A 16,522-nucleotide genomic window follows, 5' to 3' on the forward strand; every position below is an offset into this window, starting at 1 on the left:
GCGGCGGCTCCTTAAATAGGCGGCTGATTGAGGGCCGCACCCGGCCACCTGCCACATAGGGGTTGCCACAGCGGATTATCTTCTTCCATATCTTTCTGTCCTCTGCATCTTGCTCTGTTACACCCATCACCTGCATGTCCTCTCTCACCACATCCATAAACCTTCGCTTAGGCCTTCCTCTTTTCCTCTTCCCTGGCAGCTCTATCCTTAGCATCCTTCTCCCAATATACCCAGCATCTCTCCTCTGCACATGTCCAAAACAACACAATCTCGCCTCTCTGACTTTGTCTCCCAACCGTCCAACTTGAGCTGACCCTCAAATGTACTCATTTCTAATCCTATCCATCCTCGTCACACCCAGTGCAAATCTTAGCATCTTTAACTCTGCTACCTCCAGCTCTGTCTCCTGCTTTCTGGTCAATGCCACTGTCTCCAACCCATATGACATAGCTGGTCTCACTACTGTCCTGTAGACCTTCCCTTTCATTCTTTCATTCTTAATCACCTTCTCCCTAAACTCAACCTTGCAGTCTTCTTTTTTCAACTTCCACCATTTTGATCCTCACTCTCTTCTTCTTCTTGATCTCCAATGTTATCCTACAGACCACCATCCTATGCTGCTTAACTACACTTTCCCCTGCCACTACTTTGCAATCTTCAATCTCCTTCAGATTGACTCTTCTGCATAGTATGTAATCTATCTGTGCGCATTTTCCTCCACTCTTGTATGTTCCTCCCTCTTCTTAAAATACGTATTCACCACAGCCATGTCCATCCTTTTGGAAAAATCCACTATCCTCTGACCTTCTTCATTCCTCTCCTTGACACTATACCAACCCATCACCTCCTTCATCTCCACTGTTCCCTTCACTAACATGCCCATTGAAATCCGCTCCAATCACCACTTTCTGTCCCTTGTGTACACTGTTCATCACTTCATCCAACTCACTCCAAAAATCTTTTTTCTCACCCATTGCGCACCCAACTTGCAGTGCAAATGCACTAACAACATTCATCATCACACTTCCAATTTCCAGCTTCATAATCATTACTCTGCCAGACACTCTTTTCACCTCTTGACATACTGTTCCTTCAGAATAACTCCTACCCCATTTCTCCTCCCATCCACACCATGATAGAACAATTTGAATCTACCTCCAATCCACCTGGCCTTACTCCCCTTCCATTTAGTCTCTTGCACGCACAAATATATCAACCTTCCTTCTCTCCATCATATCTGCTAACTCTCTCCCCTTACCAGTCATACTGCCAACATTCAAAGTTCCTACCCTCAGTTCCACTCTCTTTACTTTCCTCCTCTCCTCCTGCCTCCGGACCCGTCTCCCCCCTAGAATGAAGTTTCATAATCCAAATATACAGTACTTGATTATTCCAGCATCCCTTGGTACATCACAGATCAATACCAGTGTCAAATAATACTGTTATATACATGCCCATTATTGAAAAGAATTGATGTACCTTATCTTGTAAGCATTTTATATGTCAGGTTTTCAAACATTGGTTTAGTTAGTGAGACACTAAGCCATTAAATTAGTTAAATATGTAAAAGGGTGTCTAAGGCTATTTTATTCTAAACTCACCCATTTACAGTAAAATATCCAAATTGCTTTCACTTCAATCACAATCAACCAACACAGTTTGGTATCGCTCTGTTGAATAAATATTGTTCTTTGTTCATCAGTCCCATAGGAAAAAGAATGTACTGTATACTGTATACTGGAGCAATGTAAACTAGCTGAATTTCTATTTTTAAAGAGAACAAATGCTAATAAATGTCATTTTTGGAATGGTCAACTACATAGCATCACAGGATTCTGTTCCCTACGACATTTTTCAAATATCAAGTCAGTTCAAATTTTTGTCATTTTTGTTGTATTATTCCTTTTTGATATATCTTGAACTAGTTTGCTTTGAATGACCCTTGAAGTGGAAGGGCAGGAAAGTTGATTCCAGAGAGAACAAATCAGAGAAATACACACTAAGGTGAGGATCGAAAGTGACAAAAACTCAGATCATGTGATGCAGCAGTCAAAGTAAGATTGAGGAGATCATTAAGTTTAGTGTTTGGCTCAGATATTGGCTTGGGATAGAGGGATGTAAATTTAGGTTAAGTTTGTAAACAATACACTACTAACAGTAGGGCATTTGAGTAAATGAGTGGAATGGTTAAGAAGTATGTCCTTCTTCTTTCGGCTGCTCCTGTTAGGGGTTGCCACAGTGGATCATCTTTCTCCATATCTTTCTGTCTTCTGCATCTTGCTTTCTTATACCCATCACCTGCATGTCCTCTCTCACCACATCCATAAACCTACTCTTAAGCCTTCCTCTTTTCCTCTTGCCTGACAGCTCTATCCTTAACATCCTTTTCCCAATATATCCAGCATCTCTCCTCTGCACATGTCGAAACCAACAAAATCTTGCCGCTCTGACTTTGTCTCCCAACCTTCCAACCTGAGCTGACCTTCTAATGTACTCATTTCTAATCCTGTCCGTCCTTGTCACACCCAATGCAAATCTTAGCATCTTTAACTCTGTCACCTCCAGCTATGCCTCCTGCTTTCTGGTCAGTGCCACCGTCTCCAACTCATATAACACAGCTGGTCTCACTACCATCCTGTAGACCTTCCCTTTCACTGTTGCTGTTAACCGTCTGTCACAAATTACTCCTGACACTCTTCTCCACCCATTCCACACTGCCTGCACTCTCTTTTTAACCAAGTATTTAAACTCTACTCCCTGCAACCTCACCATTCTAATGACCTTCCTGTCATTCACACACATGTATTCTGTTTTGTTCCTACTGACCTTCATTCCTCTCCTCTCTAGAGCATATCTCCACCTCTCCAGGGTATCCTCAACCTTCTCCCTAATCTCGCTACAGATCACAATGTCATCAGCAAACATCATAGTCCAAGGAGACTCCTGTCTAATCTCATCTGTCAACCTGTCCATCACCATTACAAATAAGAAAGGGCTCAGAGCTGATCCCTGATGTAATCCCACCTCCTCTTTGAATGCATCTGTCACTTCTACCACAGACCTCACCACTGTCACACTTCCCTTGTACATATCCTGTATAACTCTTACATACTTCTCTGCCACTCCCAACTTCCTCATACAATACCATAACTCCTATATAGGGACCCAGTCATATGCTATCTCTAGGTCCACAAAGACAAAATGCAGGTCCTTCTGGCCTTCTCTATAGTTCTCCATTAACACCCTCACAGTAGACATTGCATCTGTGATGCTCTTTCTTTGCATGAAACCATACTGCTGCTCACTAATTATCACCTCCCTTCTTAACCTAGCTTCCACTACTCTTTCCAATAACTTCATGCTGTGGCTCATCAATTTTATCCCCTTGTAGTTACTACAGCTCTGCACATTTTATCCCTTATTCTTAGGGTTAGGGTTAGGGTTAGGGTTAGAAGTGTACCAGTACACTTCTTTTCCATTCCTTAGGCATCCTCTCAATTTCCAAGATTCCATTAAACAATCTGGTTTAAAACTCCAATGCCATCTCTCCTAAACACCTCCATGCTTCCACAGGTATGTCATCTGGACCATTTCCATTCTTCATTCACTTCATAGCTGTCTTTACTTCCTCCTTGCTGATCCGTTGCACTTTCTGATTCACTATCTCCACATCACCCATCAGTCTCTCAAAGTACTCTTTCCATCTGTTCAACACACCCTCCACACTTGTGAGCAATGTTTCCACCTTAATCCTTTATCACCCTAGTGTGCTGCACATCTTTCCCTCTGTCTAGCCAATTCTTACAGGTCCTTGTTCTCTTCCTTAGTGTCCAATCTCTCATACAATTCATCATATGCCTTCTTTAGCCTTTACCACCTCTTTTTTCACCTTGCGCCTTATCTCCTTCTGCATCTCTCTGACTATTCCACTTCTTCTTCACCGTCCTCTTCCTCTGTATACTCTCCTATACTTTCCTTTTGCTCCTTCCTCTGTCCAGATGTCATGCCAAGCATCTTTCTTGCTATCACCCTTCAGCTGTAGTTGCCAAGCTGTCTGGCAACTCTGCACTGCCACCCAGTGCCTGTCTTACCTCCTCCCTAAACTCAACCTTGCCATCTTCCTTATTCAACTTCCACTATTTGATCCTTGGCTCCAATGTCATCCTACAGACCAACATCCAATGCTGTCTAACTACACTTTTCCCTGCCACTATTTTGCAGTCTTCATTCTCCTTCAGATTGACTCTTCTACATAGATTATAATCTACCTGTGTGCATTTTCCTCCACTGTTGTACATCACCCTATGCTCCTTCCTCTTCTTAAAATACATATTCACCACAGCCATGCCCATCCTTTACGCAAAATCCACTATAATCTGACCTTCTTCATTCCTCTCCTTGACACCATACCTACCCATCACCTCCTCATCTCCTCTGTTCCCTTCACTAACATGTCCATTAAAATCTGCTCCAATCACCACTTTCTATCCCTTGGGTACGCTGTCCATCACTTCATCCAACTCAATCCAGAAATCTTCTTTCTCATCCATCGAACACCCAACTTGTGGTGCATATACACTAACAACACTCATCATCACACCTCCAATTTCTAGCTTCATAATCATCATCTGTCTGACACTCTTTTCCCCTCCAAAACACTCTTGACATGCTGTTCATTCAGAATAATCCCTACCCCGTTTCTCCTCCCATCCACACCATGATAGAACAATTTGAATCCACCTCCAATCAACCTGGCCTTAATTCCCTTCCATTTAGTCTCTTGCATGCACAATATATCAACCTTCCTTCTCTCCATCATATCGGCTAACTCTCTTCCCTTACCAGTCATACTGCCAACATTCAAAGTTCCTACCCTCAGTTCCACTCTCTTTACCTTCCTCCTCTCCTCCTGCCTCCGGACACATAAGTGAAGTTTAAAGAGAGTTTCTTACATCTGAGTATATGGAGTCTCTTGCACACACAATATAATCTTTCATCAAATCGGCTAACTCTCTCCCCTTACCAGTCATACTGCCTGTAATGACGTTTCTCCTTCTTTTGTATGCAGGATGTAATTTCCAATGAATTAATTTGTTGCATAGATTTGACGCAAGTCTTCTTTTAAAAGTTCAACAACTTTAATTCGAACAATAATAACAAATTAATCTTATAACAGTTTGCAAATATTAAGATACAAGGGGGCTCCGCCGCCTGCTCGCTTCGCTCGCCTACCCCCGGCGTTGGGTATCCTGAAATACATTAGTCGAGCTCATTTGTTTTGGAGCCGTGCCCGCTTTCCCCGCGGCATTTCAGACACGCGTTGTAAGCGCCTGCGTTCATTGATTTTATCCAGGCGGGATCGTGTTTGTATATCCATCAGTCGAGCTCGTTCGTTTTGAACCCGTGCCTGCTTTGCTTCTGCAGTTACAGACGCGTGTTGTAGGTGCCTGCGTTCATTGATCTTATCCAGGTGGGCTCATGTTTGTATCGTTGAGCTGTATTGTGTTTGAATTTGGTGTAAAGCATTCAGCGGTTTGTACAATCCCAAGCAGCACATTATTCCTAACTTCACTCCGCAGTAGTGCCACTCACAATATGGCGGTGACGCCTGCGCCTTCACTCTGCAGTAGTGCCACTCACAATATGGCGGTGACGCCTGCGCCTTCCGTACTATGTCAGGTTTCACTATGCTGTGTAGGCGCCTTTGCCTTTCTTACTTTCCCACGCCTTTCGTACTATCTTTGTGGACCTGTGGGGCCTCCGTAGCCTCTTCTGTTTGAATCTGGGCTGCAGCGCAGAATCCTCTTCTTTGTGTGGCTGTGTCGTTAGTCGTTAGCTATGGGCGCATTGTTGCTTCATTTCTCATTCACGTCAGTTGAGCTCTTTAGTTTTTGGGCCGTGACTCCTTCGTGCGCGGTGGATATGACTTTGTTTATGAGACGTGCGCTGTAGGCGCCTGCGCAGTACATCTCCTGCGTCCATCTCCGTGTACCTGGGTCCATGCCATCCGGTTTACCATTCTCGGTTAGTAATATGGATGGTCAAAGTCTGTGTTGCTCTATTTCATTCTGCCTGCCAAAATTCCCCCCTCTCACATCTGGAATCACACAACACATATCTTGCATGCACACAAAAACTCTCACTGAAACACATAAAATTAACAATGGTGCATTTACAAAAATTTTAAAACTACTTTTGTTTAAATTAAAAGGTTCACTTACGTTACGGCTCTTACAAATCCGGCCCCTAATTGTATATGCAGGCTGCATATATCAGTTATCAAACTGCAGCTGTACACTTACAACAAATATAGATCCTAATGACCCAATCTATTTATTTGATAATTAATAATTATAGTGTATAATTAAGTGAATATTGTTCTATTAGGGTGCTTTCAAAAACAAACACTATTTTGTAATAGGCCACTCCAGTATACCACTTTTTGTTTTAATACAAGCACTGCGTACAGTCCCTTTAGAATCTGGCATTACTTTAATGACACAGCCCATAATCCAGGAATTTCTGGGAGCTGTGGAATCAACTAATAATACAATATCACCTTGTATAAAGCTTCTCTTTAGTCCATACCATTTCTGACATTCCTATAAATTTAGTAAATATTCTCTTGTCCATTTTCGCCAGAATAAATCTACCATATATTGAATTTGTATCCAGCATCGTCGTGAGTGCAGATCTTCTTTGTTGAAAACGTCTGGAGGAATATGTGGCTGCCTTTTCATTAACAGTAGATGGTTTAGAGTTAGTGGCTCAAGGTCATTGGGATCATCTGACATTAGAGATATGGGTCTATCATTAAGAATAGTTTCGACCTCACACAAAACTGTTTGCAATCCTTCATCATCTAGCATTTGTTGTTTCAACACAGAATTAAGAACCCTTCTTATGTTACGAATTTGACGTTCCCAAACTCCACCTTGAAGGGACGCAGTTGGTGTGTTAAATATCCATTTTACACCTTTACTTAGCATTTTCTTTTCTGTCTTTGTCTGATCCAAATTTTTTTGTGCTTCTCGCAACTCTCTTTCAGCTCCTATGAAATTGGTACTATTATCTGAATGTAAAACAGAAACTTGCCCTCTTCTGGTTATAAACCAATGTATTACATTGATACATGAACTAGTGTCATGTGAGTGTGCAATCTTTATATGGACTGCTCTAATAGCAAGGTATGTAAATATTATACCATATCTTTTAACAAATTCTCGTCCCCTTTTTACCTCAAAAGGCCCAAAATAGTCAACTCCAGTATTAGTAAATGGTGGCTTGTCTGGTAATAGTCGATCTTCAAGCAAGTCTGCCATTTTCTGATTTGCAGGCCTTGTATGTAGCCTTTTACAAATGTTGCAATCTGAAATTATTCTTCCTATTGCAGCGTTAGATGAAGGAATCCAGTATTTCTCACAGAGCTTTGCAAGTACATGATTCCTTCCACAATGTCCAGTTTCTTGGTGGATATGATTAAGAATAAGAGTAGAAATATGGTGATCTTTAGGCAATATTACTGGATGTTTGCTTTCTTCTGGCATCGCAGAACTACTGAGCTGACCTCCAACTCTTAACATGTTATCTTTAAATTGACGATCTAATCTTAATATATGACTGCCCTTTTTTACATTAAATTTTCCTTGCTGCAAAACATTAATTTCCTCTGCGTATCTTTGTAATTGGGCGAACCCAGCCACAGGGGATGCACAAACCAGTGTGTTTCTTCGTGCCGGTCCCAAGCCCAGATAAATGGGGAGGGTTACGTCAGGAAGGGCATCCGGTGTAAAACTTTGCCAAATCAATATGCGGACAACAATACAAATTTCCATACCAGATCGGTCGAGCCCTGGGTTAACAACGACCGCCACCAGTACTGTTAGCCAACAGGGTGCTGGCAGAAATTGGGCTACTGTTGGCCGAAGAAGAAGAAGAAGGAGGAGAAGAAGAGGGGCTGTATTATATGGGTTGGAGGCGGTGGCACTTACCAGAAAGCAGGAGACAGAACTGGAGGGGGCAGAGTTAAAGATGCTAAGATTTGCATTGGGGGTGACGAGGATGGACAGGATTAGAAATGAGTACATTAGAGGGTCAGCTCAAGTTGGATGGTTGGGAGACAAAGTCAGAGAGGTGAGATTGCATTGGTTTGGACATGTGCAGAGGAGAGATGCTGAGTATATTGGGAGAAGGATGCTAAGGATAGAGCTGCCAGGCAAGAGTAAAAGAGGAAGGCCCAAGAGAAGGTTTATAGATGTGGTGAGAGAGGACATGCAGGTGATGGGTGTAACAGAACAAGATGCAGAGGACAGAAAAATATGGAAGAAGATGATCCACTGTGGCGACCCCTAACGGGAGCAGCCGAAAGAAGAAGAAGATCTTGTAATTGGGCGTCACGGTGGTGCAGCGGTAGTGCTGCTGCCTTTCAGTTAGGAGACCTGGGTTCGCTTTCCAGGTCCTCCCTGCATGGAGTTTGCATGTTCTCCCTGTGTCTGTGTGGGTTTCCTCTGGGTGCTCCGGTTTCCTCTTACAGACCAAAGACATGCAGGTTAGGTGCATTGGTGATCCTAAATTGTCCCTAGTGTGTGCTTGGTGTGAGGGTGTGTTTGTGTGTGTGCCCTGGGGTGGGCTGGCACCCTGCCCGGGGTTTGTTTCCTGCCTTGCACCCTGTGTTGGCTGGGATTGGCTCCAGCAGAGCCCCGTGACCCTGTAGTTAGGATATAGCGGGTTGGATAATGGATGGATGGATGGATCTTTGTAATTGGACATAGCGAATTAATTCTAGTTCTGAACCGGCTAGGTCCTCTACTGTAAAAAATTTTATTCTCGAATTTGTTTTAAACTTCATCATCTCTTGCTTGAGCATTACCTTTGCTTTATCTGGATTCTTCTCTGACTGAGTGATAACATTATACAGTATATCTGTTTTTTCCATATGCTCAGATGTAAGAAACTCTCTTTAAACTTCACTTACGTGTCTGGAGGCAGGAGGAGAGGAGGAAGGTAAAAAGACTGGAACTGAGGGTAGGAAATTTGAATGTTGGCAGTATGACTGGTAAGGGGAGAGAGTTAGCCGATATGATGGAGAGAAGGAAGGTTGATATATTGTGCCTGCAAGAGACTAAATGGAAGAGAATTAAGGCCAGGTGGATCGGACGTGGATTCAAATTGTTCTATCATGGTGTGGATAGGAGGAGAAATGGAGTAGGGGTTATTCTGAAGGAACAGTATGTCAAGAATGTTTTGGAAGTGAAAGAGTGTCAGACAGAGTAATGATTATGAAGCTGGAAATTGGAGGTGTGATGATGAATGTTGTTAGTGCATATGCACCAGAAGTTGGGTGTGCAATGGATGAGAAAGAAGATTTTTGGAGTGAGTTGGATGAAGTGATGAACAGTGTACCCAAGGGACAGAAAGTGGTGATTGGAGCGGATTTCAATGGGCATGTTAGTGAAGGGAACAGTGGAGACGAAGGAGGTGGTGGGTTGGTATAGTGTCAAGGAGAGGAATGAAGAAGGTCAGAGGATAGTAGTTTTTCCAAAAGGCATTGGGTGGCAGTGAAGAGTTACCAGACAGTTAGGAAACTACAGCAGATGTAGTAAGGGTGACAGCAAGAAGGGTGCTTGGCGTGACATCTGGACAGAGGAAGGAGGAAAAGGAAACCTGGTGGTGGAATGAGGAAATACAGGAGAGTATACAGAGGAAGAGGATGGCAAAAAAGAAGTGGAATAGTCAGAGAGATGCAGAAAGTAGACAAGAGTACAAGGAGATAAGGCGCAAGGTGAAGAGAGAGGTGGCGAAGGCTAAAGAAAAAGTGTATGATGAGTTGTATGACAGGTTGGACACTAAAGAGGGAGAAAAGGACCTGTACCGATTGGCTAGACAGAGGGACCGAGCTGGGAAATATGTGCAGCAGGTTAGGGTAATAAAGGATAAAGATGGAAACATACTCGCAAGCGAGGAGAGTGTGTTGAGCAGATGGAAAGAGTACTTTGAAAGACTTATGAATGAAGAGAACGAGAGAGAGAAGAGGTTGGATGATGTGGAGATAGTGAATCAGGAAGTGCAACGGATTACCAAGGAGGAAGTAAGGACAGCTATGGAGAGGATGAAGAATGGAAAAGCAGTTGGTCCAGATGACAAACCTATGGAAGCATGGAGGTGTTTAGGAGAGATGGCAGTGGAGTTTTTAACCAGATTGTTTAATGGAATCTTGGAAAGTGAGAGGATTCCTGAGGAGTGGAGAAGAAGTGTACTGGTGCCGATATTTAAGAATAAGGGGGATGTGCAGGACTGCAGTAACTACATGGGGATAAAATTGATAAGCCACAGCATGAAGTTATGGGAAAGAGTAGTGGAAGCTAGGTTAAGAAGTGAGGTGATGGTTAGTGAGCAGCAGTATGGTTTCATGCCAATAAAGAGCACCACAGATGCGATGTTTGCTGTGAGGGTGTTGATGGAGAAGTATAGAGAAGGCCAAAAGTAGTTGCATTGCGTCTATGTGGACCTGGAGAAAGCATATGATAGGGAGCCTCGAGAGGAGCTGTGGTATTGTATGAGGAAGTTGGGAGTAGCAGAGAAGTACGTAAGAGTTGTACAGGATATGTACGAGGGAAGTGTGACTGTGGTGAGGTCTGCGGTACGAGCAACGGATGCATTCAAGGTGGAGGTGGGATTACATCAGGGATCGGCTCTGAGCCCTTTCTTATTTGCAACGGTGATGGACAGGTTGACAGACGAGATTAGAGATTAAGAGTCCCTGTGGACTATGATGTTTGGTGATGACATTGTGATCTGTAGTGATAGTGAGTTTGTTGAGGAGACCATGGAGAGGTGGAGATATGCTATAGAGAGGAGAGGAATGAAGGTCAGTAGGAAGAAAACAGAATACATGTGTGTAAATGAGAGGGAGATCAGTGGAATGGTGAGGATGCAAGTAGTAGAGTTGGCGAAGGTGGATGAGTTTAAATACTTGGGATCAACAGTACAGAGTAATGGGGATTGTGGAAGTGAGCTGAAAAAGAGAGTGCAGGCGGGGTGGAATGGGTGGAGAAGAGTGTCAGGAGTGATTTGTGACAGACGGATATTAGCAAGAGTGAAAGGGAATGTCTACAGGACGGTAGTGAGACCAGCTATGTTATATGGGTTGGAGACAGTGGCACTGACCAGAAAGCAGGAGACAGAGCTGGAGGTGGCAGAGTTAAAGATGCTAAGATTTTCATTGGGGGTGACGAGGATGGACAGGATTAGAAATGAGTACATTAGAGGGTCAGCTCAAGTTGGACGGTTGGGAGACAAAGTCAGGGAGGTGAGATTGCGTTGGTTTGGACATGTGTAGAGGTGAGATGCTGAGTATATTGGGAGAAGGATGCTAAGTATAGAGCTGTCAGGCAAAAGAAAAAGAGAAAGGCTCAAGAGAAGGTTTATGGATGTGGTGAGAGAGGACATGCAGGTGATGGGTGTAGCAGAACAAGATGCAGAGGACAGAAAAATATGGAAGAAGATGATCCACTGTGGCGACCCCTAACGGGAGCAGCCGAAAGAAGAAGATCTTTGTAATTGGGCGGCACGGTGGTGCAGCGTTAGCGCTGCTCTCTCGTAGTTTGGAGACCTGAGTTTGCTTCCCAGGTCCTCCCTGCGTGGAGTTTGCATGTTCTCCCTGTGTCTGTGTGGGTTTCCTCCGGGTGCTCCAGTTTCCTCCCACAGGCCAAAGACATGCAGGTTAGGTGCATTGGCGATCCTAAATTGTCCTTAATGTGTGCTTGGTGTGAGGGCATGTGCGCCCTGTGGTGGGCTGGCACCCTGCCCGTGGTTTGTTTTCTGCCTTGCGCCCTGTGTTGGCTGGGATTGGCTCCAGCAGACCCCCGTGACCCTGTAGATAGGATATAGCGGGTTGGATAATGGATGGATGGATGGATGGATCTTTGTAATTGGACATAGAAAATTAATTCTAGTTCTGCACTGGCTAGGTCCTCTACTGTAAGAAATTTTATTCTCAAATTTGTTTTAAACTTCATCATCTCTTGCTTGAGCATTGCCTTTGCTTTATCTGGATTCTTCTCTGACTGAGGGATAACATTATATATCTGTTTTCTCCATATACTCAGATGTAACAAACTCTCTTTAAATTTCACTAACCATGCTATGGCCCTTTTTAATTGTAACCGACTTGAATAATGCTCTATGAACAGATTCAAAACATCTCTGTTTCTTGAACATGTATTAGGTTGACAGTTGCAGTTTTCTTAATTTCTTCATCATTCTCATTTAGTATATTAGGTTGATCTGGTCATGATGGCCATTCATTCTTTGATTTCAATAGAAAATTTGGTCCCTTTATCTAGCTTTCACTATCAATGAAAGTCTCTATATTCAGTCCTCTAGACGCCTGATCAGCTGGGTTCACTGAGGTGCTTACATATCTCCACTGCAAAGTTTTAGTAGCTTCTCTAATAAAGGACATTCTATTAGTCACAATCTTGAATTGAGCAATTTCATTTTCAATGTACTTTAGTACTGTTAAGTTATCTGTCCAAAAGTTGGATTCTTCAAGAGGTAGCTGCAGCTCACGTTTCATCATAATATCCATTTTGACAGCCATAACTGCTGCAGTAAGTTCCAGTCTTGGAAATGATATCTGTTTAAGTGGTGCCACTCTTGCTTTACCTATTAGGAAAGAACAGTGTCTCTGGTCATTTTTATTTGTCAGCAAAATACTGTATATGATACAGAGCCATATGCAAGTTCACTGGCATCTGAGAAGTGATGTAACTGAGCTGTCACAGTGGACCCAAACTATAGAGGCTTTAAGCATCTGCTCACACTGAATTTGGAAAGTTTTTGCATATCTTCTAACCACTTCATCCATCTCTTTGACTGGTTACCCTTTGAAAGAGTTTCATCCTAGCCCCTTTTCTCTCTGCAAAGTTCTCTAAAAAGAATTTTAGCACATAAAGTAAATGGTGCCAAAAATCCTAAAGGATCATAAACAGATTTAACAATGGATAATATACCTCTTCTTGTACATGTGTTTTCTTACACTTGCATCTTGAATTTAAATAAATCATTTTCTGTACACCATTGCACTCCCAATGCCCTCTCTAATGGCAAAGTGCCATTGCTTAGATCAAATTCTTTATTGTCAGAGGCTCTTTCATCATCAGAAATTGATAGAAGTAACTTCCTACTATTGCTTGCCCATTTTGTCAAATGGAACCCCTCCACTTTCATAAAGTGCTCTAAGGTCCCTTGACAGAGTATTTGCTAGCTCTTTGTTAGCCACAGATGTCAGACAGTCATCAACATAAAAATTTTTAAAGACTTTCTCAACTGCTTTTTGTGAATGTGAATCCCTTCTGTCTTCTGCCATTTGTCTGAATGCATAACATGTGCAGCTTGGTGAGGAAGTAGCCCCAAACAAATGTACACACATCCTATACTCCAGATTTACAAAGATTTCCATCTGGCCACCAAAGAAAGCACAAAAGGTCTGAATCACCTAATGAAACATTGACTCAATATCAGCAACCATTGCCACAGATTCTTCCTTAAATCTTGTCAAAACTCCAATAAGAGTACTAGTAAGATCAGGGCCTTGAATTAAATGATCATTTAGTGAAGTTCCCTGATAAGATGCTGCACAATCAAATACAACACGAATCTTGTTCTTTTTGAGGTGATAGACACCATGATGGGGAATATACCATATTTTGTTGTCATTTCTGTGCATTTGTTTCTCGGATATCTTTGTTGCATAATCCTCTTCTAAATGTTTTTTAAGAAGGATGTATAATCCTCATGAAAATTCCGATTTCTTTTAAACTTGTTCCTTAAGCCATTGAGCTGTTGTTGAGCTAAGTATCTGTTATTGGGCATCTTAATGTTTTTATCTCTAAGAGGCAATCCATTACAATAATGTCCATCAATGAACTGTGTTGATTCAGATACAGCCAACATTAACTGATGATCTTTTTGTGACAGTTCTGGTTTATCATCACAGACACTCTCCAGAAAGTCTGCATTAAATTGCTGAATCAATAGATCTGCAATAGATGTTATGGAAATGTGATTGACACTGTAGTTTTGTTGTTCAACCTTTGTTGCTTTAATGTTGACATCTTGTCTCAAGGGTCCATTTACCACCCATCCCACAGTTGTCTTGACTGCATAAGGTAAGCCATTTTTGCTATTAATTATTTGCCATGGTTCCATGGCCTTATATGAGTTTATTCCTATAAGAAGTTCAACATCTGCATCAATGTATAGAAAATGAACTTCCTTAAGATAAGGCCATTTTATCAATTTAAATTCATGGTACTGTATATTTTTCTTTTTCACTGGTATTTTTGGCTGGGTCAATACGGCTGTATGTCTGATGAAGTTTGTCTCTTCCAGTCCACAGACCTCAAAATCTGAGAGAATATAACTGGATACCCTTTTCTCTTGTCCCATAGTGCAAAGAACAAATTCAGTTTTCTTGCCTCTTGAATTTTGACGATGCATAAGTGCTTCTGTACAAAATGTTGCTGTACTGCCCATGTCTAAGAATGCATATGTCTCTACTGTCACTTGACTTCTATTTGATTTTACCTTAACAGGTACAATGGCAAGAATAGATTCATTGGCACCAGCCCCAGTATATCCACAAGTTTCATGACCCATTGATTGAATATCATTGGTGAAATCAGTGTCTTTTTTATTGATGTGAAGAATACTTGAGTGTTTTAGAGAACACACTTGACATACCATTCTATCTATCTATCTATCTATCTATCTATCTATCTATCTATCTATCTATCTATCTATCTATCTATCTATCTATCTATCTATCTATCTATCTTATGGTGAGCTTTTCTGCCCTCTTGTGGTGGTCCGGAAAAACAATTACGTCCAATCTCTCCTCGGACATTTGATGTCTAGAATGTTTTTATTGCACGCAGAAGCGTTTCAGTTTACTTAAGCCGTGTGCAGTCAACTTTAATTATTTATTTTTAAAGAATTGTTAGAAATCACTCACGATTTTACAAATTTATGAAAATTGCTGTCTTCATATATAAAACAACTGCTCACTTACTTTATAGCCTTTAACGCAGTTCAAAGTGTAGTTCATAAGCGTGCTGCTGGCGATAGTCCAGTTAAATGCTGAAATTACCTGCGTCCACCACATATCTTAGTGACTTCAGTTTCCTTTTCTAATAACGCCCTTTAAATTTTTTTTTTCTTTTTTGCTCTTTGAATTTATGGCATCGTATTCATTTTCTTAAATACAGCTTCGTTATTCACCATTTCACTGCATCTAAATTGAGCTAGACTTTGACTTTTTTGTAATGACGTTTCTCCTTCTTTCGTATGCAGGATGTGATTTTCAATGAATTAATCTGTTACATTGACTTGACGCGAGTCTTCTTTTAAAAGTTCAACAACTTTATTTCGAACAACAATAACAACAGTTTGTAAATATTAAGACACTGTCAAAGTCTGTATTGCTCCATTTCATTCTGCCCACCAACATTCCCCCCTCTGGAATCACACAACACATATCTCGCACGCGCACCAGAACTCTCACTGAAACACATGAAATTAACAATGGTGCATTTACAAATATTTTAAAACTACTCTTGTTTAAATTAATAGGTTCAATTAGATTATGGCTCTTACACTACCAACATTCAAAGTTCCTACCCTCAGTTGCACTCTCTTTACCTTCCTCCCCCCCCCCCCCCTACCTCCGGACATGCCCTCCCCCCTCTTCTTCTCCTTCTTTGGCCAACAGTAGCCCAATTTCCGCCAGCACCCTGTTGGCTAACAGTACTGGTGGCGGCCGTTGTTAACCTGGGCCTTGACTGATCTGGTATGTAAATTTGTATTGTTGTCCGCATATTGATCTGGTAAAGTTTAACACAGGATGCTCTTCCTTACATAACCCTCCCCATTTATCCAGGCTTGGGACCGGCATGAAGAAACACAATGGTTTTTATTTTATTTTATTTTTATTTTACTATTATATTGTACTGAGGATTACTTGTGTTTTGTTCTCTGCATTGTATTGTATTGACCCCCTTCTCTTTGACACCCACTGTACGCCCAACCTACCTGGAAAGGGGTCTCTCTTTGAACTGCCTTTCCCAAGGTTTCTTCCATTTTTTTTCCCTACTAGGGTTTTTTTTTTTTTGGCAGGGCCTGTTAAAACCTATTGTGGCATTTCTTGTGTGATTTTGGGCTATACAAAAGTAAATTGTATTGTATTGTATTGTATTGTATTGTTTGTATATCCCATGTGGCTGGGTTATATACTGTATGTATCAGTGGCGGACCATGCATTTCACACCTAGGCCTTCAGTAGTGCTCTGTCTGAATCAACCCGCCCCTCAAAAACTAATTTATGGTTATAAAAACCATCTTAATATGCAGAAATACAGTATAAAGAGCCGTTGCATCGCAGATAGATAACTCCTGTAGCCACAATAAATGCCTTTATTGAATAGACAAACCAGGGGTGAACAAATTCCTTTCTACTGCAGCT

The sequence above is a fragment of the Erpetoichthys calabaricus genome, chromosome 8 (genome assembly GCF_900747795.2).
Source record: "Erpetoichthys calabaricus chromosome 8, fErpCal1.3, whole genome shotgun sequence".
Lineage (NCBI taxonomy): Eukaryota > Metazoa > Chordata > Cladistia > Polypteriformes > Polypteridae > Erpetoichthys > Erpetoichthys calabaricus.